Here is an 11,551-nt window from a genome sequence, read left to right on the forward strand (position 1 = left end):
CTTCTTCTGTTGAATTATGTATACACAAAAGAGAGACGTGAATCTTTAGCAAGGCATGCTCATTCTCTCTGACCTTCTACCTTGCAAGGATCAGAACACAGTCCACATTAACTCAGAGTAGGTTAATACGAGATGCACTCGAGGTGTTATTAATCTCTGTCTCTCTTCCACAGCATGTCTTTATCCTGTCTTCCTTCTCTCACCCCAACCGGTCGCAGCAGATGGCCCCGCCCCTCCATGAGTCTGGTTCTGCCGGAGGTTTCTTCCTGTTAAAAGGGAGTTTTTCCTTCCCACTGTCGCCAAAGTGCTTGCTCATAGGAGGTCATATGATTGTTGGGTTTTCTCTGTATGTATTATTGTAGGGTCTACCTTACAATATAAAGCACCTTGAGGAGACTGTTGTTGTGATTTGGTGCTGCATAAATAAAATTTAATTGAATTACATGTACTGCTACAAGTTAAACTACAGAGTTTATCTCGTGTGAAGGATGTCACGCTACAGGTTGCATGTTTTATTCAGAGACGTTCTCCAGAATCAATTGAGGCACAGGAGGAGGAAGTGGGGTAAACGAGCTGGCGTAAATTTGCACCTGAGAAATCGGTGACTGACCTCGCTTCTCCTGCCCTCAGTTATCATGGCTGATGTTCAGTCTCTGATGAACTCCAGGGGAAAATCGTTTCCAAAAGGATTTTAGAGACTGCTGCATTTCCGCCTTCACAGGATCATGGCTTAACTGGATCCCATCAGGATTCTCTTTTGTAGAGACATGATTATTCCTTCCAGGCGAGTTACAGTTTTTTACAGACGCTAGGACACATTTCTCAATACTTAGGTCACTTTTGCAAAACTCCTCACACAGTGAGCACAACAGAAGTCTATGTGGGCTAAACTGAGGATCAGTTATCATTGTTTTGGCACAAAATGCATTCAATGACTACATCTCTCAAATTTCATGAATTATTTTCTCACTCGGACACAACAACTGCCAAAAATTGCACTGCAGTGGTTTGTATCATATCTATCTAATAGACTCCAGTTTGTGCATGTAAATGGAGAGTCCTCTTCACACACTGAGGTTAATTATGGAGTTCCACAGGGTTCAGTGCTAGGACCAATTCTGTTTACATTATACATGCTTCCCTTAGGCAGCATCATTAGAAGACATAGCATACATTTACACTGCTATGCAGATGACACCCAGCTCTATCTGTCCATGAAGCCAGATAACACACACCAATTAGTTAAACTGCAGGAATGTCTTAAAGACATAAAGACCTGGATGGCCGCTAACTTTCTGCTTCTTAATTCAGATCAAACTGAGGTTATTGTACTCGGCCCTGAAAATCTTAGAAATATGGTATCTAACCAGATTCATACTCTGGATGGCATTACCTTGGCCTCCAGTAACGCTGTGAGGAACCTTGGAGTCATTTTTGACCAGGACATGTCCTTCAACGCACATATTAAACAAATATGTAAGACTGCTTTCTTCCATTTGCGCTACATCTCTAAAATTAGAAATATCCTGTCTCAGAGTGACGCTGAAAAACTAGTTCATGCATTTATTACTTCCAGGCTGGACGACTGTAATTCATTATTATCAGGATGTCCAAAAAACTCACTGAAAAGCCTTCAGCTAATCCAAAATGCTGCAGCAAGAGTACTGACAGGGACTAGAAAGAGAGAGCAGATTTCTCCTGTTTTGGCTTCCCTTCATTGGCTTCCTGTTAAATCCAGAATTGAATTCAAAATCCTGCTCCTCACATACAAGGTCTTAAATAATCAGGCCCCATCTTATCTTAATGACCTTGTAGTACCATATCACCCTATTAGAGCACTTCACTCTCGCTCTGCAGGCCTACTTGTTGTTCCTAGAGTATTTAAAAGTAGAATGGGAGGCAGAGCCTTCAGTTTTCAGGCCCCTCTTCTGTGGAACCAGCTTCCAGTTTGGATTCGGGAGACAGAAACTATCTCTACTTTTAAGATTAGGCTTAAAACTTTCCTTTTTGCTAAAGCATATAGTTAGGGCTGGACCAGGTGACCCTGAATCCTCCCTTAGTTATGCTGCAATAGACGTAGGCTGCCGGGGGATTCCCATGATGCATTGAGTTTTTCCTTTCCAGTCACCTTTCTCACTCACTATGTATTAATAGACCTCTCTGCATTGAATCATATCTGTTATTAACCTCTGTCTCTCTTCCACAGCATGTCTTTTATCCTGTCTTCCTTCTCTCACCCCAACCGGTCGCAGCAGATGGCCGCCCCTCCCTGAGCCTGGTTCTGCCGGAGGTTTCTTCCTGTTAAAAGGGAGTTTTTCCTTCCCACTGTCGCCAAAGTGCTTGCTCATAGGGGGTCATATGATTGTTGGGTTTTTCTCTGTATCTATGAAGCGCCTTGAGGCGACTTTTGTTGTGATTTGGCGCTATATAAATAAAATTGAATTGAATTGAATTGAAAAATCTTTGTACGTACAGGACATTTTGCATGTACTTACATACTGTTTTCAAAACCGTTAAACTTATGGTCAAAACAATAACATAATGCAAAACTGAATAAGACAGCAAAATTCAACAGCAATATTTTAGTGAAACATATTTTAAATCTAAAAATGCAGTTTAACCAGCCACAGCTGATTCTCATTGTAGATGAACATCTACACTGGTGTTACTCCTTCAATTTCATTACAAAAGGAGACGACTGCTGAATAGGTTTGTTTTGTGATGTAAACATGGACCCAGCCAGAAATGGAGAAGTGGCTGAAAGAGGAAGAAGAGTGGCTGGGAGGGGGCGAGGAATACGTATGCGTGGTGGAAGAAGAATAAGAGGAAGATCAAGAGCTGTAGTCTCAGATGAGATCAGAGCTACTGTAATTGATCATGTAGTAAATCATGGTCACTCAATGAGAGAGGCTGGTCAGAGAGTGCAGCCAAATCTGCAACGCTCCACAGTGGCATCTATTGTTAGAGTTTTCCGGCAAACCAACAGGTAACTTGTATTCTGCAAGGGCATTTGCACATTTCAGAAGTAAATAAGCTTTTTTTAATTGTTGTTGCATTTCTGCTTAGGACTCAACGGTTACCTCACACAGGAGGGAGAGGACGGATGTTCACTGATGTGCAGGAAACTGCCATTGTTGATATGGTCATCAGAAACAATGGGATTAAACTCACTGAAATTAGACACAGAGTCTTGGCAGACAACGTTACTTTCGCAAATATTCACAGTGTAAGCATAACAACAATTTCTAGAGTCCTGAAAAAACATCAGGTCAGGATGAAACAGTTGCACACTGTGCCTTTGAGAGGAACTCTGAACATGTCAAGCAACTCAGGAACCAGTATGTCCAGGTAAGATCACAATAAAATACAGATCTGTTTTTGAACAAAACCAAACACACACAAAGACAGTTTTTACAAATTTACTACTGTAACAGCTTATGTTGCCTTGTGGATTTATGTTAGAGAGTCATGGAGATTGAAGGCAGGCAAACACACCACATTTTCATCTTTGTGGATGAGGCAGGTTTCAACTTGGCCAAAGCACGGCGACGAGGGAGGAATGTGATTGGGAAGAGAGCCACAGTGAATGTCCCGGGCCAGAGGGGTGCCAACATCACAATGTGCGCAGCAATATCCACTGATGGACTGCTGTTACACAGACCACTAACTGGGCCACACAACACTGAACGGCTCCTTGCGTTCCTGCATGATCTCTATGGAAGGGTTGTGCTAGCTGAGGAAAGGGATGCGGAGAGAAGGAATCAGCCAACATTTATAACTGTATGGGACAATGTGGCATTTCATCACTCCCGTGCAGTCACCGAGTGGTTTGCAGCCCATCCCAGAATGGAGTCTCTTTTCCTCCCACCTTACTCTCCGTTCCTCAACCCCATAGAGGAATTCTTTTCCTCATGGCGGTGGAAGGTTTACGACCATCATCCACATGATCAAATGTCCCTCCTGGATGCAATGAATGCTGGATGCCTGGAGATATCAGCAGAAGATTGCCAGGGATGGATCAGGCATGCCAGAAGATTCTTTCCTAGGTGTATTGCCCTAGATGACATAAGATGTGATGTGGATGAGAACCTGTGGCCAAATGGAGAAGACCGAGTAGATTAGCATTACTATTGTATGTGTATCAGTGGATGGTGTGTATACAAATTCTTGTATTTTGGGATTAGTTAGTGCAAAAACATAAAAATACATAAACAAATATTAACGAATTCTGCATGATGTCTGATTCATTCCAGTAACATATATTGAAACTATAAACAGAGATGTGTCCTTGTTTTACACAAGAAAACACTGTGTAATGCTACATGTTGTTAGTGTTTTTTAGGTCATTGTTTTGTGGGTGACAAAGTGTGTTTGTCGGCTGTCGACCTTTGCTAGTGTTCTGGAAGAATGAGTTTATTTGAGACCTGAATAAAGTGTTTTGGTAGTTGTAGTGCATTTTGAATGTGAAATGAACTGCTTTGCCAAGCTGAAGGTCAGTTAGGGGAATTGTGTGAAGAGTTTTGCAAAAGTGACCTAAGTATTGAGACATGTGTCCTAGCGGCTGTAAAAAACTGTAATCAGTGAAGTCTAACACACAGAAAAAGAGTCATCTTGTTAAACATCAGTTATGATGAAAGTATTTGAGAAACCTCTGAAGTCAAAATGAGCTTGTGCTCGACCCCATAGAGGAGCGGAAGATGCTTCAGTGGCCTTTCTGAATCTGAGTGTTAAACACTTGGAGGAAGAAGGCTCTCATGCTTGATGACTGTTTGTTGATTTTTCTTCAGCATCCGACAAATTCAGACTCATATTTTAAACTGAAGAACAGTTTAGAACAGTTTGACATGCGTACAAATCTTGTTGGTTGGATTTTGACTTTTTAATAAAAAAGGACCCAAAGAGTCCAGATAAATGTGGTCCCATCCAACCAGGCTGCTCCTCAGCTGGCTCCCCACACTGCTCTCACCCTTATTATTTCTCCTGTATTCAAATATGTGTCAGAATAAGGTTGAACATAGGATCACTTTACAGCAGGGGTGTAATTAATAATAATTAATTAATAAATAATAATAATAATAATAATAATTAATCTAATTATTTAAATGTGTCACTAATTAATTAAAATGTGAAATAAATAAATTAAATATGTCAATAATTAATTAAATGTGTCAATAATTAATTAATTACATGTGTCGTAAATATTTATGTAATTAATTATTTCCGATTTTAATTAATTATTGCCACATTTAATTAATTATTTAATGGTGTATTTAATTAATTCGTTATGGCAGTCCTGGCGTTCCATACATGTATTTGGAATGTCTCACTGTTATTTATCAGGTGACAGAGGCAGCTCTGCCATGTTGTAGCTCAGACAGAGGTGAAGAGTAGGGATGGGTATCGTTTAGGTTTTATCCGATACCAGTACCAAACCAGTACTTTTGAAACGGTGCCGGTGCTTAAACGGTGCTCGAACCGGTGCTTAAAGAATGGAGAACACAAAATTGGTCCAAAAACCTCTCATGTTCAGCTGTTTTTTTTGTAAAAAGATAACAATGTTAGCCTTTTCTGCAGCTATGGGGCATATATGGTATCACTCTTGGCTGGAAGCAGTGCTTAAACAATGGAAAAAAACACAAACTTTGTCCAAAAACCTCTCATGTTTAGCTGTTTTCCACTTTTTCTTTGGTCATTTTAGCCTTTTCGGCCAGGGTGAAGGGAGCATCTGCCATCAAACAAGAAGACAGCTGCATGTAACTACGACGGTGTTTGCTAGTTCACCTTACGTGCATTAATGTAATAACGTGGTTAGCCTACTCAACGTAAATTACACACGAACAACATTAAGCTACTCGCCCAGAGAAGAACGGCTGCTGCTGCCATCATCATCCTCATCATTTCTGCTACACTGGCAGAGCTAGGGGCCAGGACTCTCCTCTTCGGGTTTTTGGGGGATGTTGCTAACTCCGGGTCCGATAACAGGCACCACACCCGCAGTAGATGTGCTCGGTGTGAGGTCTCGCAGCAAGCTATCAAATACGGTGCATTTCTCGTCTTTTAAAAAAACCGCTATGCGTCGCCAGGTGTTTCATCAGATTCGAGGTGTTACCTCCTTTGGACAGTATCACCTTAAAGCACTTGTTGCAGGCTGCTGAGTTTGCATATTTTGCTGTGAAATACAGCCAGACTTTTGACCGGTCCTCCTTGGGCATTTTTAATCTGTAGCTCTGCTCTAAAAGAACGTACGTACCTGGACCCGCCTACTATCCTCGGAAAGGTAAAATGATTGGCTAGAATCCAAAGTGTATCACAGCTCAGGAAAAAAAGCACCAAAAAAAAGCACCGAAATGTGCGCTGCTTTTCGGTCTGGTTACTGCCGTTTATGTCAGAACCGGTGCCATCATGGCACCGGATACCGGTACCCATCCCTAGTGAAGAGGCGAGGTCACAGGTGACTGACTGATGAGTTGGTGCTATAGATTAATGAGAGGAGCAGGCATGTGTTTGGCTGCTTCACATAGTGGACATTGAGTTGTTGTGTGGGGCACCAGTAGTCCATGTCTGTTGCTGTAACAGTAGTTCATGTTTAGAATAAAAAACTCCCAGCTCACTGATTTGATCGGGGCAATAGTGCCTAAAATTTTTGCATAATTTTGCTGAGAGATCTTTTACTTTGTGGTCATCTTAGACGAGTAGTTTTATGGACAAAACCCACCAGATCACTCAGTGTTCCCTTAGTGCTAATGTATAAGAGATGTTGGTGTACTATAACTGAAGTAATGTTGTTAAGTCCTTAAAGTCATATTCTTTTATTGTCATGACTGTATTTGAAGCTATTTTTATTTTTGTATGATACCTGATATATATGGAATATGGCTGAAGTAAACTAAAGCCTAAAATACTTAGTCAGTCATTTGTTTAATAGTAATTTAACATTATATAATTCACATATAAAACTATGAATTGTAATTTTAAATGGTTTAAAAGCAGGTAGAATAGCATATGTAGGCAAGTATATTTCTCCTTTTATCAAGAAGCAAAGACAAAAAGGAAAAAGAAAAAAGAAACGGGGCAGGTTCGGCGGTTGAATCATCCGTCCCCACCAACGCCAAAACCAAATCTACACCCTTGGCGTGCAGACTCCTATCTGTGCCCCTCAACAAAAAATTTTAACTATTAATCACAGTTTTTCTAAATAAAAGGATCAGTCACATGATGACCATTAACCAATGATCGCCCTTGAAGGCACAACGCGCTGGTTAGGAGCCGGAAACGAGCTCACAAAGAGCACGCGCATTTTTTGCGGTCCGGAGCTGTAGGAGAAACACAAATTAACTCAGAGACACAGACTGATGCAACAAAACCAGTAAGTGTGTTAGCTTATCATGTACACGTTGGTCAGTTGTCTTGTGGCAACTGACAAACTGAAACAAACGAGCGTGCTGTGTGTGTAACAGCGCGACAAACATTACCTGTCCTTGTATTAACTGCACAAGTAGTGCTGGTCATAGCTGCTGGCTGACTGGGTAAGGCTGCCATGGGTCTGTAGCTCTGTCACCGTTTTAGGGAACATATTTAGTTCTATAATGTCAGGTGTGTTTCCGGAACCACTAAAAACTGCTGTAATAAAACCTATACTGAAAAAGGACAATCTTGACAAGACACAAATGAACAACTACAGGCCGATCTCAAATCTCCCATTTTTAAGTAAGATCATTGAAAAAGCAGTTTCTCAACAGCTCAACAGCTCAATTACTTTTTAAAACAGAATAACTGCTATGATGCCTTCCAGTCAGGTTTTAGACAGAACCACAGCACTGAAACTGCTCTGACCAAAGTGTTCAATGACATATGTCTGAACACAGACAGTGGAAAAATGTCAGTCTTAGTTTTACTGGATCTCAGTGCAGCATTTGATACAGTTGACCACAACATATTACTCAAACGACTGGAGAACTGGGCAGGTCTTTCAGGAACTGTACTAAACTGGTTCAAAACATACTTAGAAAACAGGAAATACTTTGTATCAATAGGTAACTTCACATCTGAGCAGACAAGTATCACATGTGGAGTTCCCCAAGGTTCCATCTTGGGACCCCTTCTGTTTAACATTTACATGCTCCCACTGGCACAGATTATAAAGAACAACAAAATAAACTATCACAGCTATGCAGATGACACACAAATATATATCACAATGTCACCAGGAGACCGAGGCCCTGTACAGGCTCTTGGTAAATGCATTGAGGAAATTAATGACTGGTTGTGCCACAATTTTCTCCAGCTAAACAAAAACAAAACTGAAGTAATAGTCTTTGGCGCCAAAGAAAAACGATTACAGGTCACCAGAGAACTTCAATCTATACACCTAAAAACCACAAACCAGGCGAGAAATTTGGGTGTAGTGATGGATGCAGACCTAAACTTAGAAAAACACATTAAGACAATAACAAAATCAGCTTACTATCACCTCAAGAATATATCAAGGATAAAAGATCTGATGTCGCAACAGGACCTGGAAAAACTAGTCCATGCATTCATCTTTAGCAGGCTTGATTACTGTAACAGCATCTTTACAGGTCTACCTAAAAAATCTGTCAGACAACTACAGCTCATTCAGAACTCTGCTGCTCGAGTCCTCACTAAGACCAAAAAAGTGGACCACATCAGTCCAGTTCTGAGGTCTTTATGCTGGCTGCCTGTCCGTCAGAGGATAGACTTTAAAGTTCTGATGCTGGTCTATAAAGCTCTGAATGGTTTAGGACCAAAATACATCAGTGACCTCCTGACCCAGGATGAACCTTCCAGGTCCCTCAGGTCATCTGGATCCGGTCTTTTATCAGTTCCCAGAGTCAGAACCAGACACGGAGAAGCTGCATTCAGCTTTTATGCTCCATATATCTGGAACAAACTCCCAGAAAGCCTCAGATCAGCTGAAACACTCAGTTTATTTAAATCCAGGTTGAAGACTCACCTGTTCTCAGCTGCATTTGAATAAAGCACCAAATCCACACTTTTAAGCTTAAATTTCAAAACGTACATTTTAACTACTGATTTTATCTATTGTTCTGATTTTATCTGTTTTGATTTTATATACTGTTTTGTTTGTTTGTTTGTTAATTAGTTAGTTTGTTTGTCTGCTTGTTTTAATCAATTTTAAATCATGCTTTTTATTTGTTTTTGTTTCTAATGTCTCTGTAAAGCACTTTGAATCACCTTGTTGTTGAATTGTGCTATACAAATAAACTTGCCTTGCCTTGCCTTGCCTAAAGTAAGTTACCAGGCTTTTCCTGCCTTTCTGGGGGGATTATATTGCACTAAAAACAATGTAATATGCATGTCCACATAATTATGCATTATTATAATTATGATATTTAAAAAACACACACTGTATTTGAAAGAACATACATTAAGAAACAGATTATATTAGATTTATATTTCAACATGAGGAGGAAACAGTAGGGGCTGTGTGAGGATACTAAAGGCAGTGGATCCCTCAGCAGCTGGATTACAAAGAGCACAGGTAACATTAACACATGTACCAGTTGTTGGAGAGGTTTTCCAGTATAAAAATAATAATAAGCACAACTGGAATGTTTTGTTTCTATAACATTTTTCCGGCATCATTTTATTACAGGTTAAGTGCAGGAGTTGTTAGGTGTGGATAATTAAATAATAGTTTATTGCAATAGCAAGTTGTGCCTTGTTCTCAGATGGACAGCAAGTGGAGAGTGATAGATGAGATGAGGAGATGAAGGAGGAAGAGAAGCAGAGAGTGATTCACAGGCAGAGCCGAGTTTATTTCTCACAGTTTGTTGTTGCCTTATGGTTCCAAGCGCTGTCACCTGTCTTTGCATTTTGTTATTATCTCATGACACTTGTTTAATCAGCTACCATCTCTCCTGTGGACTCTTTAATGTCTACAGTCTCAGATCAGCACAGCCCTCCAGCACTATCAGCAGCAGCAGAAACCCTCAACAGCAACATTGTACCCATCAGGTCAAACACAGGCTACATTTGCTTTGCATTGTCGCCACCTCACAACAGTGATACAGTATGATGCAATCCCATATTAGATTCTTGATGAATGTGTGTTGTTGTTATTCTGCCTGGTTCATTGTGCCCCTTTTAAACTTTGAGCACCTGCCCAAACGTCTCTGCCTAAATGTCTCTGCACGGCCCTGCTGGAGGAGCATATGGGAGAAGGACGTAACCCATAACAGTAATGCTCAGGAGCTAGTGGATCTGAGGGCAGACCACAGCAACTTCCCTGAACAGGGTCCAGTAACCATCACAGTGGCAGACATCCAAGAAAAGGTCTTCAGTATGAAGAGTTGGACAGCACCAGGCCCCGACATGGTTCACACCTACTGGCTGAAGAAGCTGACTGCACTCCACGAGCGCCTGGCAGCACAAATGAACCAGCTGCTAGTTGACGAGAGACACCCAGAATGGCTAACCGAAGGCCGGACAGTCCTGATCCTCAAGGACCCCCAGAAGGGACCGGTCCCCTCCAACTACTGACCAATAACCTGCCTCAGCACCACATGGAAGCTCCTGTCAGGCATCATAGTGGCTAAGATGAACAAGCACATGATGACAACAAAGAGAGGAAAGGTAGTCAGAATTGAGGGGATCGAACTACCGGAAGGCAACATTGCAGACATAGAGGAAAGTTGCAACCACTGAGTACCTGCAGAGGGTGAGGCAAGTCCTGAGGAGTCAGCTGAACGGTAAGAACTGTTACGGTTTTTGACGTAGAGGACTCAATCACAGGACTCCAGGATCAGATTCACACGAGAGAGTTTTATTTACAAGTCCACCAAGTGTATATACAAAAAGGAGCAGGGGAAGTGCTATGTACAACTGGGTGAGGGACGGGGCTCCAGGGAAATCCAAGGGGAAGGCACGCGTTCTCCAAACAATCTACACACACGATAGCAGGCTCTCACTCCAACACTTGCCACTCGGGAATCACACGGGGAAGAATCCAGGAAGTCTGTAGACAGGGAGACGTGGTTAAATATAAAGTACAAAGAAACACTCAACTTGCTGTGGCTTGACTTTCAGTAACGGGTGGCAGACAACAATCCAGCAAAGAACAGCAGTCACCTCCTGGCTTAAATGCTGATCACCTTGATTAGGCTCAGGTGTTTCCTTTCTCCGAGGGTGTGGGCCGAGGGCGTGAATCCACAATGAGTTCCGCCCCGGCGACAGAAAGGAGGAGAGAGAGAGTGGAAGTGAGAGAGAAAGATAGAAACCTTTGATCAGAGTCCAGCTGATCCTCCTGGCTGTGACAAGAACAAGATCCGGGCTATCAACACCTACGCCCTGCCCGTGATCAGGTACCCGGCTGGGATAATAAGCTGGCCAAAGGAGGAGATAGAAGCCACTGATATCAAGAAAGCTCCTGACCATGCATGGAGGCTGTACGCTAAGCAGAAAGAAAGAGGCCGGGGACTGGTGAGTGTCAGCACCACAGTCCAGGATGAGACAACGAGCATCCACGAATACATCACGAAGATGGCCCCAACTGACAGCATGTGTTGCG

General features: G+C 41.9%; 1 long non-coding RNA gene across 1 annotated transcript; it reads left to right on the plus strand.

Moving 5' to 3' along the window:
• Positions 1–2,704: 2,704 nt before the first annotated feature.
• Positions 2,705–4,226, plus strand: LOC146382162 (uncharacterized). The gene is made up of 2 exons (XR_014801222.1): positions 2,705–3,348; positions 3,463–4,226. It is a non-coding gene; the product is annotated as an uncharacterized LOC146382162 (long non-coding RNA).
• Positions 4,227–11,551: the final 7,325 nt, after the last annotated feature.

Source organism: Perissodus microlepis, chromosome 8, assembly GCF_051167445.1.
Source record: "Perissodus microlepis isolate ML-2025 ecotype Zambia chromosome 8, ASM5116744v1, whole genome shotgun sequence".
Taxonomy (NCBI): Eukaryota; Metazoa; Chordata; class Actinopteri; order Cichliformes; family Cichlidae; genus Perissodus; species Perissodus microlepis.